The sequence below is a fragment of the Protopterus annectens genome, chromosome 11.part0 (assembly GCF_019279795.1).
Source record: "Protopterus annectens isolate FY-2018-M chromosome 11.part0, PAN1.0, whole genome shotgun sequence".
Classification (NCBI taxonomy): domain Eukaryota; kingdom Metazoa; phylum Chordata; order Ceratodontiformes; family Protopteridae; genus Protopterus; species Protopterus annectens.
Genome location: NC_056745.1, coordinates 516,497,177 through 516,515,159, shown reverse-complemented (window position 1 = coordinate 516,515,159; position 17,983 = coordinate 516,497,177). Strand labels below are relative to the sequence as shown.

Here is a 17,983-nt window from a genome sequence, read left to right as displayed (position 1 = left end):
TTTTGCTGTTTATCACTTAGTTCAATCTAGGAAACTGATCTGCTTTAAGTAAAATTTGCCATTTAAGTTCACAAATGTCCAGTACATTGTTACAAATACTTATGAAGGGGGTGGTGTCACCTTTTTCTAATACAAAAAAAATTAAACTTATGAAATCCCCCACAGCTAGCACTGTCTTTCGCTAAAGCATTATATAAATTTTTATTTTTTGATAGCAGCTGAGTGTTCAGAAATCCTTTTCTAATGCTTTTTTCTGACATAAAACTGTTGGCAGGTAGCACAAGTAGCCAAATACACACTGTATGTTTGCTAGAGCAGTTGTATCAACTTTGAGACAAAATCCTTTCCGAAATGTTGGATATGTACACTACTATTGCCACTAATATATTGGCATTGTTTGCATGGTAAACAAGGAAACATCCCAACTGGTTGTATCGGAATAACCTTTTCGATCTTAACATTCCTCTCTAAAATTTGTTTCAGATTACTAGTTTTTTTTTTTATGAAATTTTGGGGAATTCATCAACAATACTAGCCAGTTCTGGGTTACCTAATATGATTTACTAGTTGGATTGTAGGATGTTTCTAACACCTGGGCTGTCAGTACTTTTTGATAAGGGAAATGCACCACTATGGCCTGTATTTCTATTATCAGCTTCTTTTACCTTGGGACTAAACCTTTTAATTTGTATAGGAGAGAACCTGGATGAACGATTTTGTATTACTTCATTACTAATAGTGAGGGGTTTGGGTAACCCCTTTCTTTAAGCATATTAATAAGGGTTGCCACTTCATCAAGAAAAGCAGAATCCCCACTTATAAGTCAAGTAACTCGAATGACTTCTCAATGAAAGATATTGAACCCTCATATATGAGGGGTGGGGGCTACTAAAATGTAAGTAGTTATTAGTAAAAGTTTCCTTTCAGAGTAGATCTACTGGATAGTAAGTTCCAGAAAATGTACTATGTACCCCTTCCACTAACTGTAAAAGAACCATGAAATGGTGTTAATATCCATAATAAACTGATCAAAACAACTCAAGTCTACAACGCCAAATATTTTTTATCTGTGTATCTTTTATACATTTTGACATGTATAAAAAGTGGTAAATTCGTTAAAATGGAATGATCCCACCGGCACATAACTAGGTTTGTAAAAGCTGGTGATACCTTAGCACCCATCCTGAAATCTGCTGGTAGATCGAATCTTTAAAAAGAAAATTATTTAGGGGTCTGTATCACGTTGTTGAATCACACTTCTTCGTCTAACACCTATTCAGTGAATATACTGATCATCAAACTAAGTTTTCAGTGAAAAGTTACCTAGGGCAAACCAATAGTTGGCCACCATCTAGAATTTGCCCTTTCCCCAACTGTAGTGCGATCTTGGAGTTGGTATATTTACTGAGGAGGATGGTGGGGGTCATGGCCCCCAACCTGCGTAGGTGTTAAGTTTTATGGTTTTGTTTGTAGTTGCTAGGGCGGAATACTGTCAGTTTGCCCTAGGAAACTTTTCACTGATAAGTTAGTTTGATGAATAGTATGTTCGCTGAATAGGTGTTCAAAGAGGTGTTAAGCTTAATTGTGATTCAACAATGTGATGTAGACCTTAGTACTAATAGTGTCTAACTGGGCATATTTACTTGGATATAATCACAAAAATTCAATCCCTTCCTCCTGGTGAGTAGTGATATATGGGAAAAATGGGTCTACTTCAGTAGACCGAAAGACCACTTGATTGACATTCAAAACAGCCAGCCCAAAAGTACAACAGGATATAACACCGAACTTTCACATGACCTACTATCATATTGACTGTCATAACACAGGCAAACACAAACATAGGAATCACATCGACCAATCTAACAAACTACTACAAAACGTTCCCAGTGCTACCAATAACTGGAAGAACAATCCCTGCAAGCTCTATAAATAAATATCTTCCTAACTCACTAATAATACTAACATTTAAACTTGCGTACTGCACTTACACAAACACATCATCCTACACCAGAATATCTTGCACTGCTATTACTCGGCTAACTCAGTAACTCAAATATCCTATGAATCCACGGGATCTAAATAAAATGAACAAAATCTACCATTAACGAACGGCATATAATCAAAATGCCGTTCATCCTTTTCTTGCACTTTTGGGGGCTGTGCCTGCCGCTCCCAGTTTTATTTATATATATATATATATATATATATATGTATATATATATATATATGTATATGTATATATATATATATATATATATATATATATATATATATATATATATATATATATATATATATATATATGTATATATATATATATATATATATATGTATGTATATATATATATATATATATATATATATATATATATATCTATATATATATATCTATAGATATATATATACCAACTCTAAGATCGCACTACAGTGAGGAAAGGCATATTCTCCAATTCTCAGTGTCATTGCTGTTTCAACTTACAGGAAGGACTTCTTAGAAGCCACTGTTCTACTGCTGCATGTGGGAACTTGACGGTCAAATGCAATTTCGGTAATGTGAAACTTCGGTTTTGTGTGGTTTTATTGTTTTGGGCTCTCTTTCCAATGTCAATCGTATGTTTTTTTGGTCTACTGGAGTAGACCCAGAAAAACACATCTATTGTACCCGCTACCAGGTCTTCACCCATAAAGGTGTAGTTTTTAAGGATCCTTTAAGCAATATCCCTGGCTGTGTTCTACATGAATTACAGAGTGAACTGGCATCTCACCTGTGTGCCCTTTTCAAACACAGCCTCACCTCAGGCTTTGTCCTTACCGAATGGCGCACTGCTACAGTCATCCCTCTCCACAAAGGAGGAGCGACTACAGACCCTGGGAACTATCGCCCCATTAGCCTGACAAGTCTGATATGCAAAGCTATGGAATGCATCATCTTGTACCTAATAAAGATGTAGGTAAACTCCAAACCCTGGCTCCCACACAATTTGATTTTGTGAAGGTTAGATCATGCCTGCTCAACATGGTTGACGACTTTGAGTCTGTTACCAGGGCTGTGGATGAAGATAAGGTGGTTCATACAGTCTACCTTGATCTGGCCAAGGCCTTTTATACCATTCACCACTCGGGAATCATAGAAAAACTCATGAAGCTAGACATCAACCCCGATATCACTAGGTGGGTTGCAAACTGGCACATTGGTAGAACCCACAGTGTAAAAATAGCTGACTCCAAGTCAGACTGTCGACCAGTCACGAGTGGAGTCCCACAGGGTTAGGTCCTGGTTCCTCTCCTGTTTGGTATCTACTTTTCTGAAGTTCAGGCCAACACAAAGGGACTGTGGCTGACTTAAGTTCACAGACGATTGCAAGTTGGGAGTCATAATTAACTCTCCAAGTGATGTTGACATCCTACAGAAAGGCCTCACTGAGACCAATGACTGGTGTCAGAACCATGGACTTAAGCTCGATGCCAAAAAAAATTTATTCATCCCCTTTGGGAAAAACCCAGTTCCCATGAATTACTACATTGATGGTAGTCCATTTAACACAGAAGGTGTCATAAGAAATTTGAGAACACAGGTTGACAGCAACCTCTCTCTTGACTACCACATTGCCACTGTTGTCAGAAAGTCCATCTGTGGCACATCTCATTACTAAGGGTTTTGCAGTAAAAGTAGTATGTAAATTCTCTCCACATTTCCTACTGCTGAAGTCACATCTCCCATACCAGATATTTTAATAAATTTCTTCAAAAATGTACTCTCTTTTTTATACTTTTCCCTTTAGCCCCCAGATACATCCTTAGTTTTGCAAGTCAAATTCCAGTCCCCACCTGTAATATTCTTCACTGAAAGCTGATTATTTATTTCTCCCAGAATTTTCTTAAACTCCATTGTAGTGGAATATAAGTACATGCCAGCGTAATCCTCCTCCCTTACCAGTAGCCTCTTATTATCCTCAATCTACCATTGTGATGTTTTTTTTTCTGTCATTATTGGAACTCCTTAGCAATTAATAGAAGTACTCCTGTTTTCCTTTGTCCCAGATAGTTTACTGAATAACATTCTGGAAATCCTTTCTTTATCAAAATCACATGCTCAGTTCTTTCCAACTGCATCTCCTTTAGCATAGCTATTTGCAATCTGCATTTCTTAATATAGTTCACTACTTTTTCTGTATATACCTGCGAGACCATTCGTATTCCAAGATAATGTGAGAAGTGTTACTGTTATATGTAACTTTGTTCTCTCTTGTTATGTACAACAACTAAATTGGTCTATTTTCAGCTTTTGTGTTACATGCATGCACTAATGTTTGGCAGGTCAAGACTTTGTTTTAATGAAAACCCTAAAACAGACGCACCCCCAGAACCTATTAACTTAACTGTATACATCTTCAAATAATTAAGCATAACCCTCATAATAGGAACAGTTGTTCCAGATTGTCAGCTACACTTGCAGGCTTTAATTGACCTATCATTTAAGCTATGTATACTAAGAAGCCTGGTACAGCCTGTGCTTTTACTTATGCTAAGTGCTGTCTGGTTTTGTTTTATTTTTATTTTTCTCCCAGATATAGAAAGCAACTTGAATGCTTTCAGAAAACATTGGCCTTAAAAAGTACTGCCAGCTTAAGTTAATCAGTTTGTCTCCATAGAAACACAAGAACAAGATACATAGTTGTTTTCAGCTACAAGTTTCTCATGTTACATCTGAACATTTATTTGCTAAAGGAACATTTTGCTATATGTTCAGTCTTCTGTTTATTTGCTTCAATGTAAAACTTGTTAGATGAAGAGAGGGGCCTTAATCCAGTCCCCTATACAAAAGTAAGAAAAAGAATATCAACTCTGTTTGTCGTTATCTGTGTACTTTTATACCTCTGCCCCCACCTTGGCAACCAAAGATTACAGCCCATTATCTTAAACATGATTTTCTCAGGCTTTCTTCTCTTTTTACATTGCAATGCGTACTTTTCTTAAAACTAAAAGAGAGAGAGAGAGAGAAAATGGGGGCGCTTGTTTACTTTAGTATGCTTATAACACACAAAATTACTTAAATGCTTTAGTATAATGGCAGTTTACATTTCATAAAAATACTGTTAAAAACAAAAATGATTTCACTTAGTTTTCTCTTTCTCTCCTTTTCCCTTTCCTTTTAATGTCTTTGCAAACATTAATGACATTAAGTAGGACAGATGCTTTGGAGTCCCGACAAGTTTAACCAAGTAAAAAAAAGTCCAATATTTCTACTTTTTTTTTGTTCAGCCATATTTCACAAATGATTTATCCTTTTGTAATCCCATATTTAATCATTAATTTCAAAGTAGCTGGTTTTCTTTCTGTTCATCTCCATCTCTCAACTCCAGTCTCTGGTTCATTTCCGTCATACCCTTGTTCTTCTAGTCAACTTCTGTTTGTTTTATTTTATTATTTTTTTTTCTGTGCATCTAAAGCATTTTCCTATGGAACACTGGAAAAGGTATCACTGGCAAAGTCTGTTTTGAGCTTTGCTTGTAGAGTAAGGTGCAGAGTCCCTTTTTGTTTGATAGCTCACTTTTTGTTGGGAAGACCTTTGTTTCCTCCTTACCATGTTCTGCATCAAGAATCACTTTGATCTTCCAAGAAAAAAAATATTCTGAAGATAGTTCGATACATCAGCTTGAATCTCTACAAACTGGATTTCTTCTTTAGGTCTTGAAGAGGCTTTGCCAGTACCGTTCTCCAGGGGGTTGTGGGCCCTTATCCTTTATGCTGCCAGGTAAGGTAAGCTTTGGAAATTTACTCATAGAATACTACAGCAGTGAGAATGAAGAATGTGGTACAGTTGTTTAAATCCTACTTGCCCATAACAGTAGATGCACCCAGCCACTGCCCCCCCCCTTTGTAGATAGTTGAATTGGGATGAAACCTCCTTGTGGTGGTGGTGAGGGACACAACCCATACAACTTGGGCTACTTCACCCAGAATCAAATGAACATCTGTTGTCGTACGGTTACTTGGATAATGAACAACGTGTACATCGCCATCCTGATTGGAGAATGAGCAATGCTCCCTTAGGTGTTAATGTACAGGTAGTGGCCCTTCTAAAAAACACAAGTCCACCATTTTATGGTTGCTTTGAAGCTTGGACATTGTAAAAAGCAAATGCCTGCCATGCTTTTGCTTTAGCTAAGCAGCAAAGTGCTGTTTAGCAAGCGTAAAGTAAGAAGTGAATTAATTTAATAAAAAAGGTGTGTGTGTGTGTGTGTGTGTGTGTGTGTGTGTGTGTGTGTGTGTGTGTGTGTTTCAGTACTACAAATAACGTTTTTCTTGCGACCAGTTGCTGGTGTTCAAACATAAAACTTATTAATAGGAGCCCTGTTTATAGACCATGTCAAGCCATTGTATCTTAATTTGTCAACTCTTATTCTCTATTGATACTATAAAGTGGACCAGTGACAGTCTCCCAAGCAGAGCTATGCCAGCTTCTGTATGGGTATAACTTTTCCAGTAATAGTGTATCTACTGCCAGAGTATCCCCAAAATATGTCGTTCCCTACATTTTTTTTATTCTATGATATATCTAATGTGTCCACTCTTAATATGGAACTTGTGTGTGTGCGTGTGTCCCTCTCAGGAAAAAAGTCACATGTTATCCATCTGCACAAAGGAAGAAATTCAACAAACGTTACTGGCTTTAGACCTATGTCACTCTTGATCTCCTCTTCAAAATACTTGAAAAATGTATTCAAAAACACTTGCTAAAATGTCTCCTGCTGGAAGAAGTCCTCTTCCCCATACAGCATAGCTTCCGTCCTTCTAATTGTACTAACACTGCACTTCTAACCTATATAGATACAGTTGGTAAAGCAAAGCTAGAGATACCAGCAACTAGTCATCTCCTCATTTCTACTCTTGTCTAAAGTCTTCGCCAGTTTTACAGTAAATTTCTTCATATGTCCTCATTATGTTTTAGTCCACCCTTCTATCATTCAAAAGCTGCCTATCCAGTTGGTATCAGTCAGTAAAAGTGGCACTCTGCCCTTTCTCTCTCCAAACTCTGTCACCATCGGTATACCACAAGGCTGTATCCTTGGTCCCCTCCTCTTAACATTCTTCCCAACTTCCTCCACACAACAGGCCTCCCTAATACAGTGCGGAAATTACTCATTTGCACATCTGACAGCATGGCACACCATCAGGAAGTTTTAACAGCACTGAAACATGGATTTTTAGCTCACAGCTCATGTTCATCCCTAATAAAAATAAATAAATAAATAATTTCCTCAAATCCTCCCTTTTTCATGAAAAAACAAAATTTAAAGTTCTCTCTCTTGCTAGTACAACAACTGAAGTCATTTCTCATAGAAATTGTTAGGGATGATAGTGGATGATTATCTTAAATTTGACTTCCATATGCAAAATTGTAGAGGAAAAGCTCAAAAACTAGGGATGCCTTATTGAGCCAAAAACATTCTCACCAACACAACTAAAACTACACTTGCCAGTACGTATCTCTTCCCCACAATTCTTTATGGCAGTGCCATCCTTACTGACTTTTAGGCATCACAAAAATCTAAACTTGAACAGTGATATAACAGACTTGCTAAATTTGCATCAGAACCCACCACTGTATAGCACTTAAAAGTTTAAATTGGTTAGAACTACCATATCAACTAACATGTATAGCTTCTTACCATCTATAAAATTGTCCAGCATCCATCTGTTTGTCCGGCACAAAGTAACATTCTGCATAACTATGTTCCCACTTGTTATTTATGATCCAGTGACCAAAAGCTCATTCTGTCCACTGATGTATCAAGTCTGCTGGGCATTGCTTGTACTTGCTCCAGGCCTTGGAAACATGCTACACTTCTGTGTCTCTGCTAGACAGTGGCACAGGAAAATAACTTTCTTGGATGGCGTAAACCAGGGAACCTTGTTGGCTAGCCTTACTTAGGCCCTTGGGACGATAGCCTAGTACCTACCTATGAACTCCTTACCTGTATCCATCAGGTTAATACCCTTCATCCCATTCTTAAAAACCCTTCTGAAAGACTTCTTAGTCAAAAGCTGGCTCTCTTCCTGTGCAACATCAAGGTGAACAGTATCCGTAAATGTGAACAAATGCCTATTCATAACTTTACAGTTCATTACTTTCCCTTCTTCACTCCCTTCCTTACTTCTATCAGTTTATCTCCCTTGGCTTTCTTTCTGAATGTACCATAAGCCTGCCTTTCTCTCAGTTCCATATTGCAATTCCTGTTTGTATTGTACTAACTTACCTCTAATTTCTCTCTCAACTTGCTAAAATTTCTGTAAATATTAAATCATTGTCTTAACCACTGTTTTCATATTATGTCCAGTTTGGTGTAATTATTTAAACTGTTTTTTTGTATAATTTTTAAAAACTGTAAAATTATTGTTCTTAAAATGTTTTGTAATACTTTGGCATTTTTCTTCCCAGGCCTCCACTGAAAATGGGCTCCTACCCATTTGGACTTTCCCAGTAATCAAATCAATATGAAACAGCTGTGTGAAACTGAGGAATTGTTAAAGCCATTAAAAATTGTCGATTTGGTTAAAATTCAGTTACTGTCTAGAAATTACAATGTCTAGATATCCACAAAGAATTAATTTGGAGTAAGAAATAAAAAAAGGAATAGGGAAAGGAAAATTTCTGGCTGGGAACCTTGCATAGCTCAGCAGATAGAGGTGTAGCTGGCTCATCCAGCACTATGTGCCTCTTCCGATGGTGAGATCCATCCCCTCCGCTCTTAAAGATTGTTTAAATGTGGAAAAAGTACAGTTGTGTAAAATCTTACCATAATGGTAGATGTCCTTCCGTTCACTGCTGCAGTATTCTTAACATATGGGATTTCCTGCCATGGAAGCCCGATGTCCAGCCAGTCTACCAAAGACTCCTGTTGCTTTAAAGGTAAACTGAATATCATCCAAATGCTCCTTGTATAGTGTAGGGCATAATGGTAGTGATCAGGCCTACCATAATGAAAACTGATTGCCCAAGTAGAACAGCAGTTCAAGGAACACAAGAGGTAATCTGTACATACAGGAAGGCAAAGGAATGGAGGAAGGAGGGAGTGAGTGACTGCTGCAGCTGTGAGGGCAAGAATGTCTATCATTATGGTAAGATTTTACACAGCTGTACTGTGTTCTTAACCTTCACTGCTGCAGTATCCTTAAGATATGGGAGAGTACCAAAGCTCAAGAGAAAACTAGGGAGGGAGCAGAAGCTCTAGAGATGCCACCCAGCTTGTAGTGCTTGGTAAAGGTATGCACAGAAGTCCAAGTAGTTGCTTCAAGAATAGAATTGGCATCTAAGCGCTTAAAAAAGCACCAGAAGAAGCCACAGCTCTAGTAGAATGAGCCTTGACTGAAGAGAGAGTGCTCTTTTCATGAAAAGTGTAATGAAAAGCAATAGCCTTACAAATTCTAGAAGTAGTTTGCTTGAATGCAGCAAGTCTCAAAGATCTGGGATGAAAAGAAACAAATAACTAATCAGATTTTCTAATAGCCTTAGTTTTATGTAAATAAATCGTGAGTTGCCTATGTATGTCCAAAGTATGCAGCACCCTCTGACTGTCAGTTTGCAGAGGGGGTAGGAAAGTAGGCGGATTAATAGACTTAAGTGATGGCTCATTAACCACATTAGGCATAAAAGAAGTGTCCGTGCTGAAGGACACTCTCTGCCCTCATGAAAGATCAAAAAAGGAGGTCAAGCCATAAGAGCCTGTAACCTGGACGCCCGTCTGGCAGAAGTAAGCTCTAACAGTCTTCCAGGAACAATGTTGCAAGGAAGCTGAAACAGCAGGCTCAAAAGGAGCCAGAGTCAACTTCTCCAAAACAAAATTAAGATCCCTGGGAAGAGGAACAGGCTTCCTAGGAGGTCTAATATTAAGGACACCCTTAAGAAATTGTTTCACCTCAAATCTAGAAGCTAAAGGAGGAGAAAAACACAGACAAGCAAAGATAGCTGATAAGTGGGCCTTAATAGAAAAATGGGCCAAACAAACATTGAGCAACTCACACAAGTGAGAAAGGAATGTCCACAGTAAGCAGGTACAAGTTGAGAGAGACACCAAATAGAAAACGTCTTCCATTTGGATAAGCAGGGTTTCCTAGTAGTAGGTTTCCTGGCCTTCTGCAGGACTTGCAGCACATCCTCAGAAAAAAATGTGTCTGAGGAATCACAATCCTATCACCCACAGTGTCAGTTGAAGCATGGCCAGGTGGGGATGGATGAGAGACCCCTTGTCTTGTGAGCATAGATCCACTCTGTGAGGTACCTTGTGATGATTGTACATAGCTAGCAGAGAACCAGTGCTATTGCAGCCAAAAGTGAGTTACCAACAAGATTTTGGGAGCATCCTGTTGAATTTTGAACAGGACTTTTGGAATGAGAGAAAGGGGAAGAAATGCATAAAGAAACATCCCCTTCCAAGAAAATGAGAGGTTGTCCGCCGTCCACAACAGATGCCCTGGGACTCTGGCACAAAACAGAGGAAGTTGTCTGTTCAGACTGGAGGCAAAAAGATTCACTTGGAGTACCCCACTGGTGGGTAATGTCCAGAAACATGTTCCTATGAAGCATCCATTCGTGTGACTGAGTTAAGGACTTGCTCAAGAGTGTCTGCCAGTGTGTTCTGACTGGAAGGGATATAAACTGCCTGAAGGGTCACTTGATACTTAATAGCAAGATCCCATATCAGAAGTGCCAACCAGCAAAGAAGATAAGATCTCATTCCTCCCTGTTTGTTGATATACCATATCATTGTGGTATTGTCTGTGAACACCTTGAGAGGCCCTGGAGAGAAAAGGGGATAAAATGCCTGAAGAGCCAGCAGACGAGTTCTCATCTCTGTCATTGATGTGCTGCTCCTGCTGAAAGGTGACCACACCCTCTGAACTTTTAGGGAGCCAAATGTCACCACCCCATCCCGTGTCTGAAGCATCTATGAGCGATGAGAGGGGATGACAAGGGATCCTTGCATTCGGAGGGAACTGCTGAATCCACCATTGAAGTTCCTGTCCGAAGCAAGGAAGAAGAGGAACTGCAAAATCTAGAGGATGTGCATGTTGAAGCCACACAGACTTCAAAAACCACTGAAATTTTTCATGTGCACTTTGGCCAGAGGGAACATCAGAATGGTGGATGCCATGAAAGCCTGAGTTCTCAAACTCCCTACTGGTAATGGAAGCCAGAGGAAGAAGAGTGTGAAAGAAATGAGTAAAGGCCTTTGGAGGGGGGCAGGGATTGCAAGAATTGGCACGCACTGTCTGAATCCTGCAAACTAGAAAACATTATCCTGAGGAGGAGTCAGAAGACTTTTTTGAAATTTATAGTGAACCTCAAACTCTGAAGAAAAGTGACAAAATGAAGATTTTTGCAAAAGGGTCTCTGGAGAGGAAGCCTGAATCAACAGGTTGTCAAAGTATGGAAATGTTTGCGTTCCTTGAAGCCTGCAAAAAGCAGTCACAGGAGCAAGGCATTTGGTGAACACCCTTGGAGCAGTAAAATGGCCAAAGGGAAAAGCTGCGAACTGAAAATGCGAAGAAGCAACAGAGAAATGCACAAACTTCCTGAAAAGAGGATGGATTGGAGTATGGCAATAAGCATCCTTGAGATTCAGAGACACCATATAGGCCCAGAATCTGAAGTGACAGCATCAGAAAGGGAGGCACTTTTTAGAAAAGTGTTTTAGATGAGAGAGGTCTAGAATAGGTATCAAAGTGCCCTCTTTTTTGGGCACTTGAAACAGTCTGGGGTAGAAACCTTTACCCTTTGGGACACGGGCACCTCTTGAATAGTACTTGAGTCAAGAGATTTTGAAGAACCTCTGGGGAAAAAGGGAAGTTGTTCCTGAGGAGGCTGAGAAATGCCATAAAAGGAGGACTGGATTTCCACAGCATGAATTACCCCTGATGAATGATTGACAGAACCCTAGAATCCTGAGTGATCTGAAGCTAAAAAGGAAGAATGTGGCTGGGAAGGGATGGATAGACATACAGCACCTGGTTTGTCTGGAAAGGAAGTCTTTGGAGTCCCTGAAAACTGAGAAGCCTTAGCAGGAGGAGCCTGTTTGCCACTCATCTTTAGTAGAAGAGTGGGATTGCCTACAAACAAAGGCAGGCTTAGCAGAGTAGTTTATCTGAAATTTAGGCACAGGAAAAATGTAAATTTTTATGCTCCTGTAAGGCCTTGCCCTTATCCTGAAGGAACTTAAACCAGCTTCCCCAAACAAAAGCTTAGAATCCAGAGGATCATCCATCAACTTAGCCTTAATATCATCAGGTAGAAGTTGAAGCCCAAGTCAAGAATACCTCTTCGTCACTGAACTAAAAACCGCAGCCTTAGAAGAGGTGTCTGCCACATCACAATTACATTTAGTAAAATGACTAACGACTTGAGAGGAAATCCCTAGCAAGAAAAGAACAGAAGTTTCACCCGCAGAGCCTGGAAAATCAGAAGTAAGTTGATAGGCCTGAGAAAGAAGAGCCAACACCTACCTAGACATATGGGTCTGATAATTAATTGCCCTAAAAGCTAGGCTAGCAGAAGTGTAAACCTTCTTACCCAGCCTTTTCATAGCTCTGCTGTCCTTGTCAGAAGGCAATAACTTGGGCGGCGGAGGAAGCAATGGAGACAACTTATCAGAGGCTACAGACACTGCAGAGGGGTCAGCAGCAGGACATTTGTATAAAAAAGAACAATCTTCAGGCACCCTATGAAACCTGTTTTCTTGGGAGCAGGTGGCAGAGAATTGGGTGCATGAGAGGCATTGGAAAAAGCATCCAGCAAAGCGGCCAAAACAATAGGAATATCTGCAGGCTTGGGAGATGCCATCTGCTGCAACTCATAGTACCTCTTATGGATATCAGAGACTTGAGCACAATCCCACTTAAAAAAAAAAATCCATCAACCTAGAGTGTGTGTCCCTAAAGGAAATTTCCTGAGAAGCAACATCAGGACTAATAGATTCCTCATCCTCTAACCCATAGTCCAAAGGAGAAGGAATTTTGAGTAGAATAAGGCTGGGATTTGTCATCAGTATCTGATTCATCCTCAGAAGAATTCTGATTTCTAGACCTTTTTAAGGGTAGTAGAGGACCAAGAAGGAGTAGGAACTGAAACCCTTTGAGGAGGCTTTAAGGACATTTACTCAGGGCCTTTACTGCTTTAAAGGCCTGCCAGTCACTTTGTGGATCCCTAGAAACAGAAGAAACCTTTTTTTTTTTTCTATGTTTAAGGAAACCTCCCCTCCAAAAATCTGAGAAGGCTTAGATGCAGGACAACAGTTGAGAACCGTAGTATGAACTTCTTCCCTAACTAAAAGTGGAGAAACTCCCCTGGGACTCTTAGGAAAAATCAACCGTGCTTCCCCCTGAACGTCCGAGATGAAAGCCTGTAAAGCCTCTTCGGATGTGCTGAAAGATGGATCCTCACTGTCCTCCAACACTGTCAAAAAGAGAAATCTGACATCATAGCTGGGCGAGCCCCCCAGGTTTGAAACCATCTCAGGAGAAGCACTTGGCATAGGCTGGACAGTGGAAGATTCCGGTTGTACCTCTTTTTCACCTTCTTCCCTAGCAGCTGACCCTTGGGGCTGGAGATTCATTCCATTGTATCTTTAGCGAGAAGCTTAAAATGCTGGTTCTCAAGATGCAAGGAAAGGGAAGAGGTCTACTACAAAGGGTTTCAGGATGAACGCCTGACAAACTGAACAGGACGTATGGTCATGTGAAGCGCCTAGACAAAAAGACTCTTACCGTGGCAGTCTTTATGGGGAATCTGTATCCCACACTGGCATTTACCCTTCCTGGATGACATTAACTCCAAGGAGCACAAATTAAAATAAGTGCATTTTTCAGCCTTTAAAAATATATTGGCTTTTAAGATTGCTTCCAGATGTGGAAAACAGTACATACCGAGCCATATTTATGGCATTGCTATTCGGCAGACGAGGTGCTTGCAAAACTTTTTGGGTTCCAGCTCTTAATTATGATGGATTAGTGTAGGTAATTATTTGTAAATTAGTTATGTAATTGCCAAGCTGTTAACTAATTATTAATTTTTTCTAGAATGTTAATTTTTGTTTGCCAAACTGTTTAACAGTTTGGTAATTGCTTAACTAATTTACAATTACTTACCTACTCAAATCCAGCAAAATTAGAGCTGGAACCCAAAGTGGCGTAAGCTCCTTCTGCCAGCCCATTATAATTAATGTCATAAACACAGCTCAGTACATTTAGTCTTCCATGGTCAGAAACAATTTTTAAAAGTATGTCTGTTAATGGGTGTGAAATGACTCTTGGACACAAAGTCTTTGTATGCATAATTATGCAAGAAAGCACTTCTTTTTTTTATACAAAAACAAAAGGTTGATGTTCTTCATCCCACATTGCTGCAGTCCTAACACTTGGGGTAGTCCGCTGTCCCAGTCGGCCCGAATACCAAAGTATATGGCTGACGTCGGTCAAGGCGCATTAGTCTGACGTCAGGACGTCAGGGTACAAATGCGCATGACCGACGTCATATCCTCAGTCTTTTTTGCCGCATGGTCCGATGCAGAAGCAGTATTGCGAGTGCAGGTTGGCGTTCTGAAATTTTCTGAAGTCAGAGTTTCAGACCGAATCAAAGTTGGCTAAGTACCCCGTTGGGGAATATTTTGTTTTTTTCTTGCCTCAGTATTTAACCGGATGTCAGAAAAAGTGAATAACTGTATTTCTTGTGGGAAACAGATACCGCATAGGGATTACCATACCTTGTGTATACCTTGCTTAGGGCCTGAGCACGACGTTGTTGGATGTCGCTCTTGTGCTAGATTTAACAAACGCACTATAAAGAGAAGATTAGACTGTGCCAGGTTAGTTTTTGGGAAGCATTGTAATTATAAAATGCCGTCTGATGCTCCGACGCCCGCTTTGTCTAAAAAGCGCAAGGACAAAGCAGCAAAGCCTAGGTTGGAAGAACCGTCTGTCCCGGACGTCGGTTCTTTAGAAGGCTCGGTGGAGCCGGAGGTTCTGCCAGAAGTTTCTTTGGAGTCTCAGGGAGAGACTTTACTGTTACAAGATGTGTCCTCTCAGGAGGTAGGCCAGGCTGAAGGGGCTTCTCAGGTGGCTGTTCTCCCCTCCCTTCCTAAGGTGGTTAGGCCCTCCCCTTCTGTTTCCAAGGCTTCTTTGAGAGGCAGGCCCGGTTTATCTTCAGTGGGTGTCTCTCCTAGTTCTTCAGGATCTTTGCCTAAGAAACATATGCTTAAAATGGCAGAAGATTTGATTACTATGATTAGAGGTTCTATGCCCCCTCCTGATAAGAGGCCTAGGGTGGAACCTGAGCTTGAGAGTTTTGAGCAGTGTTCGGAGGCTTCTGAGTCTTCGGCTGAAGACTTACAGGAGTATCCTCCTTATTCTGATTCTGATGTAGATGATTCTACTCCTTCGGCTTCTCCTCCTGAGGATTTTTCTTTTCAGAGACTCTTCATTCCATGAGGGAGCATTTTAAATGGGAAGGTCAAGATTTCTCTGATTCCAGGAAGAGGCTTAGGGAATTTTTGTTTTACCCCAGCATAGGCCTTTAGCTATACCTCCTGTTCTGGATGTGGTGGAAGATGTTTTTGCAGAGGCTTCCCTGAACCCTGATTCTTTGCCTCCTGCCCCAGTTAAACCGGATAGGTATTATAGGGTGCCTGAAGCTCATAAGTATCTTTTCAAGAGTCCTAGGGCAGACCCAGAAACTGTTTCTCAGGGGCCTAAAGGTGTTAAGGCTTCTGTTGTTAAAAATCCTGTTCCTCCTGATAAAGAGGCAAGGGCTTTGGATAGATGGGGAAAAAAGGTGTATACTTCTTCCACTTTAGCCATGAGGGCTTTGAATTGCCAGTTCCACATGTTAAAATACCAAAATTATCTCCTTTCACAATTGCAGTCTAAGGTGGATGCTCTGGCGGAAGGTATTGAGTGTAAAGAGTTGCAGGATTTAGTTCATGTGTCTGAACAGGTGGGTAAGCATTCCTTGCAATGTGGTTTTGATGCTGTACAGGCCTCTTCGAGGGTGGCTGCCACTGGTTCTGTTCTTCGCAGGCACGCCTGGCTGAGGGATCAGAATTTAGCTGAGCATGTTAAGACAAGGATTTTGGATGCTCCGTTACAGTCTGATGTGTTTGGTTCGCCTGTGGAAGCAGTTTTAAAGAAAATTGAGGACAAGGCTAAGTCTATGCAGACTGTTAAAGATTTTTTGCAGGTTCAGCCTCCGAAGTTTAGTAGAAATTGGCCTACTAAGGGATGGACATACCCTTCTTATGATTCCCAGTCTAGGGGTAGGTCTAGACGTGGTAGGGGCAGAGCTCAAGGTTCTTTTAGGCCTAGAACAGGGAGTTCACCTGCTCAGTCTTCTGGTGAGGGCAGGGGTCAGCCCTTTCGTAAACAGACCCAATGACCTGCCTTTTCAGCTGCCAGAGCTTTCTCGTCTGGCAGCACCTTTGGGAGGAAGGCTGGCACTTTTCAAAGAAAATTGGAGTTTAATTACCCAAGACAGATGGGTATTGGATATCATTCACCACGGTTACAGGTTTTATTTCCATACCTTGCCTCCTTTCAAAGGCATGCCAGACATTCCTCCTCTACAAAGAAAAGAGGCTCACAAGCAAATTTCTCTGTTACTCCAAATAGGGGCCATTCAGCCGGTTCCTGTGCCAGAAAGGGGCCTAGGATTTTATTCTCGCCTGTTCCTAGTACCAAAACAGGGGAACACGTGGAGACCAATTTTGGATTTATCTATCCTCAACACTTATCTGGGCATTCCCAAGTTCAAAATGTTGACGTTACAACAGCTTTTACCTCTGCTGGGCAAAGATCACTGGATGGTAACTTTAGATCTCAAGGAGGCTTACCTTCATGTGCCTATCAGACTAAGTTGCAGGAAGTATCTGCGTTTTCGAGCTGGGAATTCCCATTATCAGTTCTCTGCATTGCCCTTTGGCTTATCTACTGCCAGAGTATTCACAAAAGTTCTGGCTCCAGTGATAGCTTACTTCAGGGTAAAAGGAATACAAATCTATCCTTACTTGGACGACTGCCTGATTCTGGCTCAAGAAAAGGAAGACCTTTACAGCATTTGGAATATGTGATAGCAGTGCTAAGATGCCTGGGGTATTCTGTGAACGAAATAAAGTCCAGTCTAGTACCCTCTCAAGACATGTGCTTTCTGGGTGTGAGACTGAATACAGCAACCCAGATGGCCTTTTTAACCCCGGACAAACAAAAGAATCTTTCCCTTACTTCCATCAACTATCTCTTCAGTCCGGGCTGACTGCAAGGACAGTCCTTCAAGCCTTAGGGTTCATGGCATCTTGTATTCTGGTGCTTCCCAATGCCAAACTGCATATGAGGAAGCTGCAATGGTATCTCAAAAATGTATGGACACAGCACTGCCAGGATTTGGACACTGTCATTCCAATAATACCTTGCATTCAAAAGGAATTTTTGTGGTGGGCTCAGGAATGTCACCTAAACAAGGGACTCTCTGTGACCCGCCAGAGGCGAGTCAGATTCTAACGACAGATGCCTCAGACATAGCTTGGGAGCTCATCTGAATGGAAAGTGGATACAAGACAAGTGGCCTGCCAGACTCCAGCATCTACATATCAACATGAAGGAGATGTTAGCAGTCCAGTTTGCATTAATGGCTTTCAAGGAGTTACTTCTTCCAGGGCAGGTGTTGATTCTAACAGACAACACAACTGTCATGTGGTACATCAACAAACAAGGGGGAACACATTCTTATCCTCTATGCAGGCAAGCAATGATTTTGTGGGAGACTGCGCTCAGCTTGCAACTAACTCTTCAGGCAAGGTTTCTGCCGGGAGCACAGAACTCCTTAGCAGATGTGTTAAGCAGGCAAATCATGGATCCCCACGAGTGGAAACTGGATCTTCATGTATTTCGAAATTGACAGTGTCATGGGGAACTCCAGACATAGATCTGTTCGCTT

At 40.7% G+C, this 17,983-nt stretch overlaps 1 protein-coding gene across 1 annotated transcript in view; it reads left to right on the top strand.

The window, feature by feature from the left end:
* The window catches only part of NUP107 (nucleoporin 107), a gene marked incomplete in the record, with an annotated part of 1,716,438 nt that overhangs the window by 33,322 nt on the left and 1,665,133 nt on the right, over nt 1-17,983 (top strand).